Source organism: Brassica napus, chromosome C7 (assembly GCF_020379485.1).
Source record: "Brassica napus cultivar Da-Ae chromosome C7, Da-Ae, whole genome shotgun sequence".
NCBI lineage: Eukaryota > Viridiplantae > Streptophyta > Magnoliopsida > Brassicales > Brassicaceae > Brassica > Brassica napus.
The window spans coordinates 27,623,742-27,633,790 of record NC_063450.1 but is presented as its reverse complement, the minus strand read 5'-3'; positions in this window follow the sequence as shown (position 1 = coordinate 27,633,790).

Sequence of the window (10,049 nt, the reverse complement as noted above, 5' to 3'; positions counted from 1 at the left end):
TCTTTTGTATGTTCTTGAATTTCCAATATATTAAATAAAACCTTTTAAGAAATAATTAAAAATATTTAGTAAGTTTATGAATTCTCAATGTACTGAATTACAACTTCTTAAAAAAAAAAAATCAAATTTTTAATTTTTTCAAAATTTGTTTTTTTGTTCCAAAAATATATAATTTTATTCTTATAAACCCGAACTTGAGGTTCATTGATGGAGAAGCACATTTGTTTTATGTTCAACATTGTTCATGACCCCACCATTAAATACATAAAAAAATCCAATGAACCCCCTTGGGGTTCATTGATGTACATGCTCTTACTTTCTCAAGATATATAAATATAAAACATTTTCACATATATTAATTGTGAAGGTAAAATCACTATAGTACAGATTTTGAAATCCAATAGCCTGTAATGATCTGGAAAGCAGAAATTTGAAACATTTATTAAATGATTTAATCATACATTCACTGACATCATCACAATCCGACAAACCCGATGTTTCAGTTTTTACTTTCACTATCATTGAATGCAAATAAATACGAAACCCATTTCATCACAGAGCTTGGTTGAATTCAGTGATTTATTCATTTAATTAATACTCCATCCGTTCCTAAAATATCCATGTTATAGTTTTTTCACACTTATTAAGAAAACATTTAAAATTATATTTTCCAATACATTATTTTCCTTAATTAGCTATTTTCAATAACTTTTAACCAATGAAATTTTATTAAACGCAATTGTATTTTTTGAAAAGTACATTTTTTCATTAATTAATGTCTTGAAAATGTAAAAAATGTATCTTTTTAAAACAATTTTTTTTCTAAAAAATGGATCTATAAGGAACAGAGGGAGTACTAGATTTCGATGGATTTTTATTTTCATTTATTTTTATATAAACATTTTATTTTCAATTCTAAATTGATATACATTATAATATATATGTGTCTCCTAATTTTCAAACATAATAAGTTTATGGTGTATTTTTTCATTGAATAGATTGTTTCAAACTTTCATATGTATTTATATCTTTTTATATATATATATTTTCGAATTATTATTTTATTATTAAAATTGAAACTATATATTTAAAAATTAGGAAAATATTGTTTTATAATCATATTCAAAGATACTGTAACATTTCACAAATTTAGAAAGTTAAAAAAAAATTAAACTTTTTGCTTCATAGATTTATATTATCGAGTAAATAATTAAACATTTAGTTTTTGTTTAATTTTTAAAATAAACTATATAGTTTAAAATTTGTTTTCATTGGTTTAAGGTAGTAAAGATTAATCATTGTTAGATAATATGATTTTTGTTATTTAAAAAAAAATCTTTATAATTTTAAAAGTTAACATCGACAAATATTTAAATAATTAACATATGAAGGTATAGGATCACAACACTAAATTATATCTATTTAATTTATACTATTTGTAAATTCAATGGATCATCTATTGTTTAAATCCAATTATTGATAGCCCAATAAAAATTTTTGGTATGCCTAAAATTTAAGTGATAAGATTAGAGATTAAATGTAACATGACTTTCTAGAAATATGTTCATTATGTTTTTTTTAAAAAAAAATCATCCATAAATCAAGATTTTGATTTCTGTTTTAGGTTGAGAATGGCGACATGCAATTCACGGTTTTCAGTGCGGAATTGTCAAAACCGCCAATTGATCACCATTCACCACTGTCACTCAAAAACGCACACTAGTAAAAAAAACAAAAAGTAAATACGCAAATTATTTTTGTATACATGCAGAATCCAAAAAACGCACTTTAAAACTACTCCCACATAAAAGATAGTGGTTCAGCTGAAAACCGCACCTGTGTAATTAATATTTGTTTCAATATAGCACAAAGTCTACGTTTCAAATATCATCGACTCACGTACCACTATTTATAATATTAATGAAAAGTACCTTACATTACTTGTTATGCTTTTGATAGGATATAATAATATTTTGACTTGCATTGTGTATAATTTTTTGGGTTACAAGTTCCACTTGATTTATTTTTTAAATAATATAATTTACTTTATTAGTTTACGATTCTTTTTGAAAATATAGATTTTATTCATCTAAAATACTTTATGAAATTAATATTTATTTTTTCTTTTCACAATTTTAAATCCAAAATATTTTACTTTTTATTTATTTTCTTATTTAAAAAAAACAAACAAACAAACTAAAATCATATATTTTAATAATAAGAAAATAATTACAACAAAATTGAACTAAAAAATTGGTTCAATATCAAAATTCGGCTTTTTATTTAAATTTAAAGTAAATCATGTAAACTTAAATATAATTGTTAATACTTTAAAAAATTAGTTATGTTAGTTATACTGATATATTTCTTTTGTATTATTTATATTTTTAAAAAATTTCAATTCTGCAAATTATATTTTCACCAATCAAACACAAATCCGCACCGCTAATTTTTTCAAAACCGCACTTATCCCGCAAACCGCACAAACCACAGTTGGACCGTACCGTACTTCAATTCCGTACCGCTTTTATTACCAAAACCGCGGTTACCATTCGGACCTTTAATATACAAGATGAAGAAAAGAAAAACAAATAAAAGACAGATGTGATGACAAAAAAATAAATAAAAGACAGATGCAACAGTTCGAGGAATATAAAAAGAAAAACGTTGTTAAACATTCGTACGTAAACACATTCATACGTAACCACTACGAACATACCCCATTCAGTATAAAAAGTGTAGGAAGAAATTTTTTTTTTAAATGTAATTTTAATTCAATTAAGTGGCTTGGTGGCTGAAAAAAGTGGATGGGGTAGATTTTGAGGCAATAAATAGTGAGTACTATTATTATGAGTTGGTGCAATTAATACCTTGAAGAGTGCATCTATTATTCATACGGATGGATTTATAGCAATGCTAACTCCTTTTTATTGGAGTTTGTTCCTTTATTCTTTTTTTTTGAATAAAAATAAAGAGATTCGGCATACATCACAGTGGGTGTTACACTCTTTTTTTTTCCAGAGAAAAGTAATTTATTTTATTCAAAAGAAACACACATAAACTCATATGAAAATGACTATAAAAACCCACAAAGGAATGATTCAAAAATAAACTCGGAGATGAATGAACAATCCTCATCCACAAAAACCCACATAAAAGCGGCTACTTTAACCCATACCAGGATAGCTTACAGTACCAAAAAATCAAAACCGACACTAATACTAGATAAGGCTAAACAACCCAAGAGTGAATGAAAAGATAATTAGCAGATTTTAAATTTTTGTAGAGGCCAATGATCGGAAATTGTCGATGTTGCTGCCCATAGCTCGCCACGCGATAAACTCCACCTCCTACACGACGACTTATCGTTGCTGCAACACGCACGCCAAATGATACCGCTCAAGAACTAAAATCATGCGACTTCATGACACGACAGAAAGAACCGCTATACGATCGACACCCCCTTCAGATAAAAGTGTGACGCTCATCGCGCCCACTTAGTCATAGAAAGAAGCCCAGACACAAACTCAACTAAGACGAGGTCTTACTAGGCATGGGCGTTCGGGTACCCGTTGGCATTCGGATCGGGTTTTTTGGGTTTTCGGATTTCGGGTTTACGCTTCTAGGTCCCATACTAAAATTTTATTAGTACGGGTCGGGTTCGGATAATAACACTTCGGGTTCGGTTCAAAATTGTATTGCATCATAAAACCCGTAAAGTAATCATATATCGTACGGATTCGGGTTATATCGGTTCGGTTCGGATATGACCAAAATAAAAATAACAAAATTTTTGAAGTAAAACACAAAGAAAAACATCTAAATTAAATAAAAATTAATCTATCACATATAAAATTGATAAAATAACAATAAAATGTTAAATCAAGCATGAAAACAAACATCATTTGTAAACAATATGTATTGCCTTATAGAGAGTAGATTTTTTATTTCAATGAGTAAATTATAAAATACTTATTTATAACTAATTGTGTACTTAAAGCATTTATTAGAATTTTAATATTTATTATTATATATAGTATTACCACAAATATTGAATTTAATAATTGGAATACTTATATATATTTCAAAATATTTATATTGACTATTTATTTCGGATTTTTTGGGTTACCCGTTCGGGTTCGGTTAATAACACTTCGGGTTCAGATATTTTTTGTACCATCCTACAAGACCCGTTCGGGTATTTTTACGTTTCAGGTCGGATAACGGATCGGATTTTTCGGTTCGGGTTCGGTTCGGATTTCGGGTTCCGGATTTTATGCCCAGGCCTAGGTCTTACCATACAGACCCTACAAAAACACTGTCTGAGAACCGATAAGCGATCACTGCACCCACCACTCGAAGAATAACCTCTGCTAACCCAACTCTCACCACACTTTAATATTACCACCACAAACGGATTCAAGAAACCCACCAAAACACTAAAGGATATTAAGGACCAAGCTACGACACCAAAACAACCGAGAACTAAACAACGACAACAAACCAACACAAACACCACAAAGACAAGCCACTAACACAGAAAAAATAACAACAACACGGATACCAACAACGAAGACAACAAGACCTAGAACTACGACACTTGGGATTGAAAGACATCAGCAAAACGAACAAGCTGGAACGATACCGGCGGGAAGAGACCCGTCGCAAGACACCAAGAAACAAAACTTCTCACGCGCCACCAACCTCCTACACCGTTCCTTCAAATGACGGATAAAGCCATGACACACCGAGGCCGGTGAGAGGATGTCTTCAACAGATTCACGCGCCGCCTAACGAAGAGGAACGCCAGAGATCTCCAAACGGAAAATGAGATCTGTTTGATCCAAAAATGGTGTTTATGCTGGTGATGTTTGTTGAATCAATACAATAAAAGAATCTAAGAATAAGAATTAGATTCTTGAGGCTTATGAGAAATCTTTAGATGAAATCAAATGGAAAAAGAATATAAAAGAGATTTTATTGATTGAAGGTTCATTACCAAGATGGTTACAAGGGTAAAGTGAACCTTAGAATACACAATCTCTATGAAAATATGTTCTTAAAGTCTAAGAAGAGGAGAAGATCATTTCTAAGAAGGAGATAGCTCCTTATTTATAGAGGATGAAGCCTAGGGTTTTCTAGCAATATGGGTCTAATTCATTGTCTAATGGGCCTTGAGGGAGGATGTAAATCCACCTCCAACAGTAAGTCCCCCCAAGTTCGTTGAGAGAGATGAAATCGATCTCTGCGAAGTTTACGAATAGGGTTTATTAGACAATGAACTAGACACATTCATGCCTATGATGGTTTAGGCGAGTTTATTTCGAACTTGTGCCTAGTAAGAAGCGAGTTTGCTTTAAACTCGTGCTTAGCGAAAGACGAGTTTACTTGACTCATGCTAAGACAGAGGCGAGTTTACTGAGAGCTCGTGCCTAGTAGAAGGAGAGCTTCTGTGAACTCATGCCTAGCCAAAGACGAGTTTTTGTAAACTCGTGTCTAACAATAAGCGAGTCGACCGCAAACTCGTGCCTAATAAAGAGCAAGTTCAATTTAAACTCGTGCCTAAAATGCATGTTTACCGAACTATTGCCGACCCGAAGTCTCGTGTTGAGATCGTGTGTGCCGAGCAAGTTGTTGGCTTGTGTATTCGTCAGGCTATGATGACGTGAGAAAGCGACGGCTTGTGCTGTTTCCGATAAGCTCGTGGCTGAGAGCCATCTTTCGAAGAATGAGGACGTATGGTGGTGGCAACCGCTTGTTGGCTCTGTTTGTATAGAGCTTTTGAAGACGTCATGGTGGTGGAGATCAGATCGTTACTGCCAAGGTCATCACGTGATTGTTACTGTCCAAGAGGCCGAGCTTGAAGACGAGATGCGAGAGGCGACTGGAACGAGTTTCGAGCAGTGAACAAACTTGTGAAGCTGAGAGGAATCATAACAGCGGCAGTAACGAGCTGGAGCGTGCCTTGCGAGGTGTTGCAATCTCCACTTCTCAAAACCAGTTATGATGAAGATGAAACAGAGACTGTTTCTGTTGATGTTGGAACTCAAGTCGGTAAGGCTTTGTTGAATCTTGAGAGCGTCATCATCTAGATTTCACATGTACGAGCTGAGATGGTGATGAGCTCTCAAAGAAGATTGAAGTCGAACCTAACGAGATACCACGAGTACGTCATGACTACACCTTGCTGAGTCTATCATATTTATCTTCCTCGGCACGTTTAGCTCCTCGTCCTTGTCATGTTTATCACCCCATCAAAGCTCTTGCTGGAGCGAAAGAGATTAGAGATGAAGGCCCAAAACAGCTCGGCGTTGAACCCAAATCGCGTAGCTTCGTTGCCGAGACCAAGTCTTGATTTTTGTAGCAATCTATCAGGATCTAAGGACAATCGTGTTCTTGCTTGACCTCGTTATGGTGATTCCACAAAGAACAGACAGACCCGAGCTTAACGCCATTGTTGAGATCGTTCGGAAACTAGACGGTGATTGTCGACCAGACAGACCATGTGCTTGGTTCAAGAGCCCTCTTTGTGGTATCAACAGCAAAGCTTTTTCCTTTATCTGAAAAACCACTGTGTTTGCGGGGAGCTTGGAGACGTTGCCGTTGGTGTAGGCCTCATCCTCGGAACTAATCTCGGTGACCTGATGCTGTTGGCCGAGAGAATAGCCATAGATACATCAGAGCTTATACTGAGAATGAAAAAGCTATGTTTTGACGAATGGAAGGGAAAAGAGTCGAGCTCGATGAAGCGACTGTGACTGTGTTTTTGTCTGCTTGTGTTGAGCTCTGTCATCATGAAGATGGAGACCTTGCCGAGATGGACAACAATGGATCGACAAGGGATTTGATCGAAGTCAGTGAGTTCCAAGATCTCGTGGAATCATTCCTCTGTTTATCAAGTTCATGACTTTACATAACTATGTTTCCTGCAGAGCACATCTTCGACTTCATAGCTCTCAGAAAGACGTGACCTCGATCTCTCTCATGAGTAACTCATTGCACAAGATCGAGAGGTGTAGCAGGAAGAGAGTGTTCATCAGAAACTGTTACGCAATTAACCCGGAGAGGTTAATAGAGTGGTTCCCATCTCTCAGATTGTTGATCCTCAAAGGCAAGCCTCACTTCACTGGCTTCAAATTGGTTCCTTACGAATGGGTCTTGAGGAGCTTACGTTTGTGTCGAGCACCCACGGTAAGAAACAAGACGAGCGGACATTGTTGCTTCATGCTGTTGTTAGCCCACCAAGTGTTTGATCAAAGTCCCACAAGAAGAAAGCCAATATTTCATGAGAAAGCTTCATTATTTATCTTGAAACCACCGCTGGCTAGATCTTTTGGTTGACCCACGCCGGTAAACCCAAACCTCTCGAGATGGGCTCTGACTCCGTCACCGTTGGGCTGAGAGTCGCTCAAGGTCTGTATCCAGGTGATTCGATGCTGTTTAGCTCCCCAGCGAGGAATGGATGGAGGTTGAAGCTCGCACGAGCTAAGGAAGCAACCGGACCTTCATCGCAGCAATCAAAAGCGAGAAAGTCTCTGGCTTTACCGGAAGCGGAGCAAGCTAGGGCTGCTTTCTCGACGAGAGTGATGCTGATAAGGCCTCTGCCGCTTAGGTTCTTCGCTGCTCGTTTTGATGATTTGGAGCCGATCGCCCCTTTTCGTGTGTGGCTCCGTCGTCTGAGAAGCATCAATCGCCATATCTCATCTCTGATTAGATTTGTGGGTCGAAACGTTGAACCTTTTCGAGAGAGACTCGTCGCGATGTCACCAAGTCTGGAGAGCTAGACTCCTGAGCTGTTTTTCGAGAATGGAAGAGGAAAAAGCCGATCTTGATTTTTTTTTTTTTTTTTTTTTTTTTTTTTTTGCTAGATCTTGATTTTCCCAAGTTTGATATGCTTTGAAGAAAATTCTCCTTGGCCCCCTCTTTCTAGCGCCAACTGTTTGATCCAAAAATGGTGTTTATGCTGGTGATGTTTGTTGAATCAATACAATAAAATAATCTAAGAATAAGAATTAGATTCTTGAGGCTTATGAGAAATCTTTAGATGAAATCAAATGGAAAAAGAATATAAAAGAGATTTTATTGATTGAAGGTTCATTACCAAGATGATTACAAGGGTAAAGTGAACCTTAGAATACACAATCTCTATGAAAATATGTTCTTAAAGTCTAAGAAGAGGAGAAGATCATTTCTAAGAAGGAGATAGCTCCTTATTTATAGAGGATGAAGCCTAGGGTTTTCTAGCAATATGAGTCTAATTCATTGTCTAATGGGCCTTGAGAGAGGATGTAAGTCCACCTCCAACAAGATCTTACAATCTTCAATCCCTAAAAACCGACTCCCTGAACTGACCAACCTTACACGCCTTGCCGGGACTCCAAGGACTGACGAACTCCACAACTGAACGAAACCTCATGAGCAGGTCGCCGGAGAAGTGAAGTCGGAAGAAACCAGAGCCCCATGCATCTCAGACAGAAGAGAGGAAACAAAGGCAGCGAGAAAACAAAGACGATGACTAGAGGCTAGGGGAGACGCCTTCGACACCATCTAATTTTAGGTTTCTATTGTTTTTGAGAGAGAGATGCATACCCTAAATTTTACAATGTGATCTACCATAAAAAAATTAGTGTGAAAATTCTTTATATACATAAAAAGTAGTGATTTCTTCGAAGCAAAATTGTAAAAAGATTGTTATGAAGGTCGTGGTGGGGGAAGATGTTTTAATTCCCATTATATTTTGTATTCTCCAAAATATATTTATATCCAAAAAATATATAATACAAATAATGAGGCTGGCCATCTCCATGTAGATTTACCCATCTTTTTTATGAGCCCTAGTCCTAGAGATAGTTAATTTAGACGTCTTAGACTTAATATTCATTTTTACCCCGAGCTTTGGATTCTGTAATCCACTCCCCTCTAGTGGACTAGTAAATGGACCCATCAAAGTGGAAGTTGTCTCGTATCTTTGGCATGAACCAGAATGAGAAAATTGTTAAACTCGCGCCAACAAAATTAGCCATATTACTATTCTCTGTTTGGGATATACTAACGTTGCTATTAATAAGTTTAATAGTATATTGTTAGTAACGTACTAACGGTTGTAGTGATCACTGATCGACGTGACAACATTACATGCATATTATTCACGCAAAATTTGATGATATAACAATATGCTATTGCGAATCCACAATAGTTCATGTAGAGTATGTATACTGTAGTATTTTGTGTTTTTGTAGCTAATTAAATTACACTTAATTCGATAAAAATAAAAATAAAAAAATTATGGTTCTTTACATGATGAAAGTCAATTTTCAATTAATGTCACCAAAAAAAGTAGGTCAATGTTCGTTTACGCGTCGCGGGATCTGCAACTTGCGACATGCGACTAAGATTACGTTCGTTTACGTGTCGCGCGACCTGCGATTTGCGATCTGCGACCTGCGACTAAAACTATGTTCGTTTATGTGTCGCGCGACCTGCGATCTGCGACCTGCGACCAGTCGCGCGATCAAAATTTTCTTAATTTTTAGTCGCTGTTTTTCGGACGACTTGAATGAGAACCCGCGACTGATCGCGACATCAAAACGAACAACAACCTGCGACTTGCGACATGCGACCAATCGTAGGTCACATGTCACGCGACATCAAAACGAACAACAATATGCGATATGCGATCAGTCGCAGGTCGCATGTCGCAAGTCGCGCGATAGGTAAACGAACATGGCCGTAGTAGTGACTACTCCACTTTTGTCGACATTTTCGTGACTAGTCGACTTAATTCGATATTACTCTAATTTATATTTTTGGGTCAGACTCTGTACATATTGCCAACGTCAACGTTTATATATATGAAGAAAAAGGGTGAAAGAGAAAAGAAAAGGAAAAGGAAACGGAAACGGTAGGCGCTAAGGTAAACCCCGTTGAAAAGTTGCTAACTATTTTTGGTGAAGAAACAAAAGGAAATAAATAAAGAAAACTATTCAATCTCTTTCATAACGAAGAAATAAGTTTTTTCCCCTCAAGAAAGCCACATATATTTCCTTTTC